The sequence below is a fragment of the Plectrocnemia conspersa genome, unplaced genomic scaffold (assembly GCF_051122295.1).
Source record: "Plectrocnemia conspersa isolate PC_06_02 unplaced genomic scaffold, ASM5112229v1 ptg000011l, whole genome shotgun sequence".
In the NCBI taxonomy this organism is placed as follows: Eukaryota; Metazoa; Arthropoda; class Insecta; order Trichoptera; family Polycentropodidae; genus Plectrocnemia; species Plectrocnemia conspersa.
Window position 1 is genome coordinate 20303230 of NW_028277175.1, and position 12515 is coordinate 20315744.

General features: G+C 32.1%; 1 protein-coding gene across 4 annotated transcripts in view; it reads left to right on the forward strand.

Moving 5' to 3' along the window:
* E23 (ABC transporter G family member E23) overlaps positions 1–12515 on the forward strand; it is a 100936-nt gene that overhangs the window by 16376 nt on the left and 72045 nt on the right. The window lies entirely within an intron of this gene.

Genomic DNA, 12515 nt, shown 5'->3' on the forward strand with positions numbered 1-12515 from the left:
AAATCAATGGCTGTCCTGTATTAAATAAATTATTTATTAACAGTGCTTCTAACAAAATAGTTGACATTGTATCTGCTGTTTAGGTGTACTCTTATTTCGGGGCTATATGCCTAGTTTTATTTCACACGAAGGTCGTTTTTTAGCAACGGACCGAAGCGCTATATGGTTATTTTAAAACAAAATTACTTATTTTGATTAGCATAAAGATGTGTAAAGTTCTGAGAGCATTACCATATAACTTACATACCAACTGGTCAGTTGGAACACTGATAGTATCGATCTCCACTTAAGTCGCAGATAGATCGTAGGGATAACAAAGTATTTATATTATTTTATGGTAGAAATGACTATTTTTTGTATTGTCAAATACCTTTAATAAAACGATTATATGTATGTATGTCTACCGGGTGACCATTTTTAGGGATACCATTGTAGTCGCTTTCGATGACTACAAAATGGTTCGTATAGTAATATATTTGCACGAAACAATACCAATTTCGAATATCATAAATGTATACTCGCTCTACAAATTATTGAGTGTTTTGAAAGACTATTTCTCTCGTGTTTTTGTTTTGAAAAGCATTTTTGTTCGATTGCAACTTTTTTATTTTATTTCGTTTTAAACTACCAAGATGAAGATTTTCATATGAATAAGTTTTTCTGATTACTTATTTAGTAATCGTCGACTTTTACTAATGTATTAAACTTCGCAGTTTCTGAAGCTGTGAATAGTTCATAAAAGTCGATGAAAAACCTACAAATCCGTATTTGTATCCTGGTATTTTTAGCTAGGAGCGTTCAATTTCTCGGTGTAGTGTCTATTTTAAGTAATTAAAAATAAAGCGTCTGTTTAAAATGAAGCATATTTTAAAGTTGCTAAGGGGTGGTGGTGACAATCCGTCAATATTCGGTGATTTTCAGTTACGAGCTTAAAACGTCGAAACACAATTCATTGCATTCTCGAAGTAGCATGTATTAAATGAAGCATTTTTTTAAGTTACTAAAGATTCTTAGCTGCGGGTTGTAGGGTGTGCTAGAGTCGCGATCGCGTCCCTTATTCTGTTCCGTCGCGGCCAGGTAGTCAGCGCTTGAGAATGCTCATCTGACATGATTTATTATTAAGCTCTTGTTATTCGTGGATTTATATATGTTTTAGTGCATTCAGGGTTAAGAACCACACTAGATGATCCCATCGCGAATATGCCGCGCCCAAGCAAGTGCCGCCCGGGGCGGCCCGCCTCCCCCATAGCTACGTCATTGTTCATGACCCATTGGGAAATATTTTTTGTTAGAAATATAAAATTTATTAAGGTTCTAAATATTGGAGACTATTTTTGAGACTATATTAGTTGGGAGTATGTCTTCCTGGAACATCTTTGAATCGTACCTTTGAGTAACTGGTCTATTCGCAGTAGTCGCTGGAAGTTTCAAATCTTCGATTGATTTTCAATCATTCTGAAGATGTCAAATACAGATTGAGAGTGATATTCTGCTGCCAATGTTTGAACCTCAATTTTAAAGCGGAGTATTGGTTTTTATTACCAAAATCTTCGCCGCAGAGAGAAGAAGAGCTTGCTGCCCATTCGTGCTTTAGTTACAAATTACGGCTGATAATTTTTAAAGAAATTTTATTTGTAAAAAACTTATGGCTATTTAGTTGTGTTTAATGTCTCTTTTTCTTATCTGTAAGCGGTATTTTTTATGCTGTTCTTTTTTCAGTCGGTATTTTTCAGGGCTTTGAACCGTTATTTTTTTTCATTTCAGTTTTCGTTCCGGTTCAATTAAAAATATATATATATTAATATCAATTCAGTACCGAAAAAATAACATTTTTTCGGTTTTAGGTTCAGCTCCAAGTGATTAATTTTATTTATTTTTTAAAATTAAAAGTTTATTTTCTACCATAATTTATACTAATTTATTCCTTATTTTGTAATAAAATACAATAATATAAATTAAAGGTAAAATAATTAGAATTATAAGTATATAATACGGTAGAACCCCCAATAACACGGTAAATTGGGGACGTGCTATTTGGGTGCCCGTTGTTGTATGTGTGAGCAATTTTATTTATATTTTTACGATTTACGTTTCGACAAAAATAACGTTTATTCCGGTTTCCGGTTTTCAGTTCACTTCTGGTTCGAAGCCCTGGTATTTTTAATGATTTTCTTATTGGAGCATTTTTTTCGGTCGCCGTTTTGTATTAGGTGTAAAATGCTTGAATTTTGTGGCATTGTTATTTGGGAGTATTTATCATATGTTCTCTTTGATGATCTGTTTTGGTATCATGCTTTTTTTAGGATGTTATTTGGGTCAATATTTAAATGCACTATTTCAGCTGTTCCGTTATTCGCATACTCTTAGTTTCGATTACTTTGTAAGTTTTATTTATTAACATATTTTATTTGTAAGTTATTGATATTGTTCTATGGATGCCACATTTTATTTCTATATATATTATATATATATATAATTTAGTATTACTCGCATATTCAGGTTCTTGACATTTATTATGTAAGTGATGAACATTCCATAAAAGCTGTCAAACCCCTATAGAAATTCTACTTATATAATGCTTCAGAAGAACCAGGGGTGTTTGTGCGTTATTTACGTATAATCTGCTCTGTATTAAAGAAAATTAAAAGAAAGGCTTGATTTTTATTGTTGTTGTAAATAACGTCGTACAACTATATTACTGTGTAAAAAGAACAACTCTATATTCAAGTCAGCAAAAATATTATTTACTCTTTGAGGTCTCATACAATGTCAATTTTCATGAACATGTATGTATGTATGTATATGTGCTTGAGTTTAAACATTTTACTCGACTTGTCTCGCTGGCAATCGGAGATCACCTTTTCAAGAATGTAGTTGCCCTTTTAAGCAAAAATTAAAGCAACAGAAAATGTCTTGAAATAGACATTTATTGTTGAAAGATGGCCTTGTATTCATTATGTTCTCTTCAAAAATCTGCTATTAATAGTTAATTATACCTTTCATGACATATAACACGGTTCTATGCAATATCATTAAAGCATAGCTGACGTTAAAGGCTAAAGTTTACTTGTTCGCTCATAGTCTTTTATGCTCACCTTCCCATCAGATTTGGAATTCGCACCGATCTGTTTGCCTCCGCCTGTCCATTACCACGCTTTGCGATGATTAATTGCCACACTAGTGCGAATGCGCTAACAGAATTTTATTTTAAACTGGACTACATACAAGTGCGATCAAAAACTAAATTGCACTTGTCAACTTTGCTTTATTAAAAAAGTGCAACTCTTGGACGCCGGCCAGGGTGGCAAAGGTGCCAAATATCAGGGAGTACTGTTTCAACAATTAGGTGTGCCATGCGTGACGATACCAATCGACGCAGAACGTTTTCAATTCCTCATACTCTTCTAAAAACTAGTAATAGATCTTTCTCCAAACGAAAAAAAATGAAAATGTATCACCTGCTCATTATGCTTCGATTGTCGTAGGCGTTTCAAAACGGCGGTTGCTATATATAATAATAATATATATACATATATATGTATGTATAATATATAAGGAAAATCGAGAAAGCGGTCTATAGCGGCTGGTTTGTAAAATATGACGGTAATGTGTAACGTTACATTATTACGCGCGAGTCGTATTTTCTTACATAATGAAAAAATATCATATTAATTGCGGCAATTACGACTTAGACCACCCTAACGTTAATCACTATGCGTGGGGTATTTTTATATGCTAAATAAGGATTTATGCGTAGTCAGCATTAAATAACAGATTTCCGAAACACAATCATATATAAATTGCCAAAGAAAACAGTTAATAGGCCCGCCGACGTAGTTTACATAAACAAAGACTATATTTTTTTATTGTGCAACAAAAGAAAGGATAAAATTAACAAAGGCATTTGATACAATTAAGTGATGAATGTGTGTTGTCGAAGTAAATCTCTCTTTCTCTTCAGCCTTTCACCAGGGTAATGGATATAATCAAGCAAAAAATAAAATGGATAACGAAAGACGGAATAGCGTGGTCCGTAACGTCTCAGTATAGTTACTCTGAGGTTGTGGGTTCGAGCCCCGGCAGCGGCACTCGAATTTTTATTTATAAAAATGCGCTATCATTAAAAAAACCAGCCCCAATTGATTATAAATTGTATAACACATAATAATTAATAATATAAATGTCACCGATTCCCAGACTTTCAATCTGTTGGTTAATACTTACTTGTAGGTATTCATTATGTCTGATTCACTTACTCAGTTGGTACAGATTTTCCCGTTGTAACGCATTGGGCTTATGCCTGTCAGGTTAGATAGGAAGATTTATTAAAAAAATAAAAATTCAATTCAATTAAATAATGAATGTGTGTTGTCGAAGTGAGTCTCTAAGTTTTGGGATAAAAAAATGCATGAAATTTATATTTATTTATACGTTCCTATAATGAAGCATGAATGTTTTTCTCGGGTGGCCCTTTATTAATGAAACTATTGTGGTTGCTTTTCGATGGGCGCAAAGATACAAATAATATAAGCCATTGCCTGCAGGGTAGCGAATTAAATCAATCCCCACAATACAAAATACCTTATTAAATCACTCTATTATTTATATTTCAACTTAGTCATAATACAATAAAACACATTGGAACAGGTTTCTCGATTCTGATGTCATAAATCTAGCGCCTGATATTTTTTTGACACCCGACACTAAATCAAATAACCATAGAAGTAAAAATAAATTGTCTTTCACTTATTTATTTACCATGAATGCCGTTTCTCCCTGCTTTAAATTCAATATACAATTTTTTATGAACTTTTAGTGATTCATATCTATAAGATATATTTACTCTCTAAATATCATGCAGTATCAATTTTGTTTCACTCGACAATACAAATATTTAATTTTCAAAACAACACGTAGCATCTCTTAAAAGATAATTTTTAATGAAATCATGTTTGTGTGCAGTGTTTTATTAAGATAAATTTCTAAGCGAATTACACGCAACTATTCACATCTAAAGTATGTATACTAAGTCAACAACTCGAGTCGCGAATATCTCGCTACTGGTGTTTGCTTTCGCAATTATTATTAATATACATTTTCTAGCAATAGATTTAGGTGCATAAAAATTATCGTGGCAATGAACTCAGTCAATGAATAAATGCGTTTGATTGATAGATTCAATAAATAGCAAGCGTTCGAATGTCAATGACATTGTTAGATGTGTGACATAACCGAAATTGCCCAATGAGATTTTTATATCAACTCAATCAAGCTGCGTGGAATAATATTGACTGTAATAATCGACTATTGCGAAGACATCAACGAAAACAAACAAACGTGCACAAAAACACATATTACACAATATGAGTAAGGAAAATGATAATTTTCATCGCTTAGAAAAAACTGAGCTGCTGTTTCAGAAAAATAACTAATAATTTATCGACGTATATTTAACCATCTCTGTCACAAGGTCCACTTGTATACTATTCCACTAAGCTCGACACTTTTTAGTGGAATACACTTGGTACCCCGAAATCTGCGTGATTGACATTTACATTTTTTTGCTACTAAATATTCAATTAATTACTGCATATATAATTTGACATTTTTACTGCTAGTATGCAGCATACTGTTTATGTTTACAGCACAGTGTTTTTTGTTATTTTATAAAAAGGTTCTAAAATAACTGCATGTGCTTGAAAAAATATTTACATAAATATACTATTAATTTTATAGATAATATATAAAAAAATCTGGACGTTATTGAAAACAAACTAATATGACGATGCGAACAATTGTTATAATAAATTATATCATGTTTACATGAAGAAGAATAAGGAATATATTGTTGTAAAAACTTTTGCTAGTAGGACAGAATACATGTTTTTTTATCTATGTTATATAATATATGTATATTTCTTATATATTATATTTTAATCTTATTAAATATGTATATACATGTTATATATGTATACATCTGCATACTTTTATTATTCAAAGTTTATTGAACCCACAGCTTACTATATAGTATAATATAGGTATATGAAGGTTGTATTATTTCTTCGGATTAATTTATAGCGAAAGCTATCCTGTATTATATTACACATTCTGCGATATATTTTATAGCGTTGTTTAACATTTATACAACTGCCTATAAAATATTGAACCAGTTCGATAATTGTCGGTATGAAATATGATATCAACAATTAATTTCGCTTACACACATAACCATCCGTGTAATTTGATTAACAGTATCAGATAAATCACCTCAATCGGCACATGTAAGGCTTTGGGGTCGCAAGAGTTGTATGTGCTATATTCGATGGTTTTAAAAATAAATCTAATAATAACACTATAGACACAGAAGGCAATAACTCTATTATTTATAATTAATAATTCACATTGGCCGTTGATTTGAATGTACATATGTATTTTTTTTATATCTTTCGTCTCTCGGGTCAAAGTTGCATTGCATAGCTATCTTCGACTCTTAAAATAAATTATACAACGCATTCGTGCATAATTTTAGATAGTGCTTATCTCTGCTCTTTCAGCGACCGCTTGGCACCGGTCTTACTCGTTTTCTATTTAATTTCATAACCGATTCGCTTTCCTCTCGCGCGTGGAAGAAAGACAGGATCTATTTTCGCCTGGGTCTTCGAACCTCAACAGAGGCATTTTTGGTCGCAAAATGGATCGCGATGTGCATGTGCTTACGAAATTCACTCATCGGACACATGTGGTGCCGTAACCTCGGTCGAGGATAGACAGGGCCGGATTGGGCCGAAGATTTGCGGAGGTGGGAGGAATGCGTATTTAGCGTTTCGAGTCATCAGGACGAACGCTTTGGTCCGTGTCATTGTCATTGTGACTCGTGTTTGTCGTGCGACACGGACAGAAGCGAAAAGGAAAATAATAAACGCTTTGATGGAGCGAAGTCGTTATTTTTAAACCTTGATATGGTTTATTTTTCTCCTTTTTGTCAATAAAAAAAGAGATTTGTTGCTTATCAATCAAACTCGGTGGCGCTACTTCACCATCTGTCCCATTCTTATTATAAAACATACTGTAGAAAACAAGTTAATTAGTTGCGAAAATTAATATTTATAAATTTGATTATAAAATATTGCAGTTTATTTGGGAATTTTATTCAATATTAATAATATTTTAAAATGTACGAAACACGATGCCCGATATTGCTTCTTATTTAAATTGAAATATGATCATCGTGAACTTAAGAGTTACACTGTCATGAATTTTTAATAAATCTGAACCGCAATACAATTAATTTCAGACGCTATGTCACGAAGTAAAACACGATCATTTATTGAGAGCCTAAGATAGATCGGGATAGATGGCAAATATGTAAGACTTAAAAATTCTGTATTGGAATCTATAAGCAATGAACAAGAACGAACATTAAATATGCTACTAGAGACAGGGATGTGTTCTTTTTCATATTTTTTCAATATATACTCCAAAAACATATTTAAAGAAGCACTCTAGGGAAAAAAATAAATTAAAATCAGTGATGAAACATTTAAAAACATTCGTTATGCTGATGACACGAACTTCAGAGATCCCGGGATAGTAAAGTAATAAGGTAATAAGCAAGCTTCTGGTGAGTCCGATTAGCTTAAAATTAGACAGATGTAGAAGTGAGAGAGTGAAGCTTTTTAAATGACGAAATGGACCCCGATGAATAGATAAAAGTTCGCATCGAAATTGCCAGATTAAAATTTTTAAAGCTTAAACAGCACCCACTAATTCCAACGCCTCTAAAACAAAAGCAATAGGGTACAAAAATGAATATTGCCCAAATAGCTTTATATAAAGGTATCTCAAAAACTTTTTTGCTCGGGAGGGAGTAATTTGTTACATGGGGATTCCATATTATAGATCCCGATTTAAGAATGCTGTGAAATATAGTGTCATAGAATACACATATAACTGCCGGATTGTCGAAATAACGAAAAAATTACGTGTAGAGAGAATCCTCACTTGTTTTCAAAGCGATTCCGAGATCTTTAGTGAGAGTTTTTCTAGACAGAACGTTCCTACCGAGATTATTGATGAAAAAAATTAGGCGTTTTCTGACACTATTTTGAACACTGCAAGTACAAAGTTACTGCTACTGATGCCTATCAAATTGCCGTGTCATGCTTTAGCGGAAATTGTAAGGTTAATAATTGAGTTTTCGAATATCTCAAAGCGGATTAATAATTTATAAGTATCTTCTACAAGATTTACAGTATTCACTATGTACAATGAGTACAAACAAGGAGATTTATGATCGTCTGAGTCATATGAAATGGCACTTAGGGCGGTTTAATTATGGCACTTAGAGTCGAGGGGAAGGACCTGGGGTCCCGAAGTTTTATGTACCGAATCCTGAGTCTAGCTCGAAGACAAAGAGAGCGTGCTGCGGCCACATCGCGCACAACATTCGATGGCGTGACGAGTCAAAAGTTGAGGCCGTTGACTCGCAGGTGGCAGGAATGTAGGCCACTGGGTTGGAACTTGAATAAACATTCGACAAAAGAGTCCGTTTGCTGCAAGACGCCATGGATGGCATTGGAACGAAACTGAGGAAAAAATTGCGCAATTTTTCGGAGTCTGAGGGTCGTAGACCCGCGCGATTTTCACCTCTCTCGCTCATGACTAAATTGACATTCAGGCTTCAGAGTGAGCGTGGCCGTGACCCTCTGACTGAGTGGGCGGTTGGCAGCCAAGGAACGGTAACATATGTGGTGGAATCGGTACACGTGGAACCCACATACAGCGAATGCGTCGAGTGGTTATGTTTGGGAATATAACAAATGAGGCAGTGGTTCAGTAGGTGAGGCGTGGTAAATTATTTAGTTAGATTAAAGTTATGAACAGTTAAAAAAATGCGTTATCAACAACGTAACAACAACGTGATCAATGTACGCCATAGTTCAGAGTCAGACAAAAAACACCGACAGTTGTTATTTTGAGTCATTGATGAATCTCTGTGAAGGTTTCAAGGATTGTCTGAAGTCTTAAACAAAACTAGACAGCCTTCATTTTCAAAGATTATCGCGGAAGGTTTATTGGTAAACTTATTGACACGATATAAAATACACGTTATCGCTATGAGCTAGCTGTGATTTAGTTGAACATCGATATTATCAGTGTCCTGACGAACCGTATGGTACGGAATAATATTTTATAATGTCCCCCATCACATCATATGTTAATTGAAAATGTGATAAAAACAAGGAAACGCAATTATGTCTATAATATGTTATATTAAAAAAGCACACGAATTTTAGTCTAGTGGTTATTCAAATTTTCGATAAAAATGTCAGTTAACATGTTCTTGTCTTACCATATAATACATAGTTAGAAACCCCTAAGCAATTCAAGAGAGGTTTTTTTAAGGAAACAAGGCATTGAAAAAATTATATTTTTTATCATTACAAAAATATAAAAGTTGTTTACAGCTATCCCAGCTATCTGAAAATTTAATAAAGTATGAGCTCTCGAACTGTTTTTCTAGGAACGTATTAATAAATAATTGAGCTAGCATATTTAACCCAGATATGCCCACTGTCCCATGGGTAGGACACTAAACTTGTGTCACTGTTTTTTATAATTATGACGTTTTTATTACTTTTACACGAGTCTAAACGTGAATGAACTCATAAAAAGGGTCTTATAATAAATCCTAAACAATAAAATCCGGAATATTGTTAAGTATAGTGTTGTTTGTCGTCTGTTGAAGTTATGCTGTTTTTTTCGCGTCGAAATTATTGATAATGAGTCGTCCAAAGTGAGTTTCTTTTTATTATATTTTTATAATATAAATGTTTTCAGTTTAATATTAGTCTAAGCAAATAGTTTCTGAAAGTATTTTGTTTATTGATACATCGGTTATTGTAGTAAATTGGTACCAAACATCGTTGTCCTACACATGGGACAGTGGGAAGCGGCTTTTTTATTTTTATTTTTTAGGAATATGAAATTACACAAGATCGTAGAATATTTGAGAAATGCAAACCAGGATAAAAGTATAATTAATATACTGCCTCCGATAAATAGTTGTGAAGATATAACTGACGAAGATGATGGAAATTTAACTGATGAAGATAATGGAAATAAAGATGAAAACTCAATAAACAGTCTTCCTACCGGCCAACTATTGTCTGAAGGTGAACAAGTGATGAGAAACAATTTTAGTGATAGTGATAGTGATTTTAACGTTCCTTTTTCCATTATTTCTAAAGAGAAAACCAAATTAGCAAGAAAGAAGAAAAAAATAGTAGAATAGAAATTAGCTGATATTAGAACCTACATATGAAAAATGGCCAAATATGTACTTTGTAAATAATAATCCAAGTCCGATGGATATTTTTGTCTTATTTATTGATGGTCTCATAATTAAATTATTTGTCAATGATTTTATACTAGGTATTCTCAAAAAGACCGTAAATTTATAAAGGTATCCTAGCCAAATGACTTCAATCGATACAATGAATTTATGGGTGGAATAGATCGTGTTGATCAGAACGTAAGTTTATATAAAACATCTATAAGAAGAAAAAATGATATTTTCCCATTATTACACATATTCTTGATACTGCAGAACAAAATGCATGGCAAATTTATAAAACAACGGGCGAAAGATCAGATAATTTGAATTTCTGTAGGCGAATTGTGACCAACATATTAGAAGGATATGGACAAAATTCACAACATGTAAAAGGACGAGTATCTGCAAAAAAAAATATTGACATACGATACGATAGAATGGACCATCTAATTATAATTCATCAAAAACAAACCAAATGTGCACATTGCCACTGTAAATGTATGACAAGGTGTAGAAAATGTTATGTTGGATTGCACACCAAATGTTTTATCGATTACCATAAAGCAAATTTTTAATTTTTTTTAATATTTTTATATGTTAAAATTTATTATTGATAATTTTGTGACAATTTACATATTAACAACTATTAAATGTGTTGTAATATATGAAATATCTTAATTTTTTTATTATTTTTTAATACCCCATTGCCCACTGACCTACAGGTAGGATGGCACTTTTCCGGAAAACTAATGGCGATTAATTTTTTATTTTATTTTTTATATTGATTTTATATATATATATAAAGCAAATTCATTGATCAAAATAAAATTTTAAGAGAACAAAATTTGCTGGGCATATCTGGGTTAAATAAGTTTAACTATGTTAAAACATAGAAATTCACTTTAATTCTAGGGTTTGACTGATATTATAGTAGATTTTTTTTTCTTTTACCTACCGTTAATCAAAATTAACTTATGTATTATGATTATTTTTGTCACGATTTACTTTCTTTCCATTCGGTAAGTAATAAAAATGTACAAAAAACGTATAGTTACATCACTATAAAAAAATAATTGCTTATAATGAGCCTTTATTATCTCTTCTTACCCATTATTATCTTATGGTTAATAGGTTAGGTTATACTTAAGTTAAACTCTTGTATAATACTAAAAGTCGCTTAATCGACGTTCAACTCAATAGAACGACTTTTTCCAGTCGAATAGTTAACATATACTAGTACTAGATATTAGACTATTACGTACTAAGAATTATTAAGTTATTATCTTTCGTGTTTTTTAACCATTCAAACTTTTTATTGTATTCTTTGAAAATAATGGTCCGTTTAATATATGTTATGGTGAATATTGTGTCATTAAAATAATAAGTCTGATTAAATTTATAATTACAATTATTTCTACGTTAAAATTGTGTATGTGATTGCGCACAGTTTGTTTTTATATTATCTAAAACGAATAACATATATTTACTTAGCTGCTTCACGCGGTAGATATAGAAAATGCGTTCAAATAGAAAAATCTGACCCATTTAATCGATTTCGCTTCATATAATTGATTTAATGCTTAGTTGAAATCTTAATTGATAACAAAAATGCCATTAAAACATTCCAGTGTGATTAATAGTATTATTTTGCATCTCGAGTTTTCCCATCTAATCGTTTATATATATACATATATGTTTTTCCTTGCACCGTTTGTCACTATTTTGCATATATATACATATTTATTTGTGTACATTCGATTACAGTTATTTAACCGGAATAATATAAATAAATAAAACGCATTTAAGACCTCTTGAGGTCAAAGTGTCAAAGAAATGCACGTCAAAGGCGCTTTGAAATTCAGATCCGATCAGAGCCGACGAAAGAAAATGTATTTTAAATTGTCAATTTCCCGTATGAATCATTTACTAGATATAATAGAAGACATGCATTGACTTGCAGTGATGATGAAATGGCAGAAATGGAGGTAAAGAGCTTTTAAACGAGTCTCATATTAGTTGATAACTTTCATTAAATAACATTATTCATACAATGAAGCTTTTTTATTTTTGCAATATAAATAATTTATCTCGTATTTTTTTCTTAACGTGCTGAATTTCATTGGTGGAATTTTAATAAACTGGCACGATGTGGCGTTCCTATATTGATCAAAATATATTG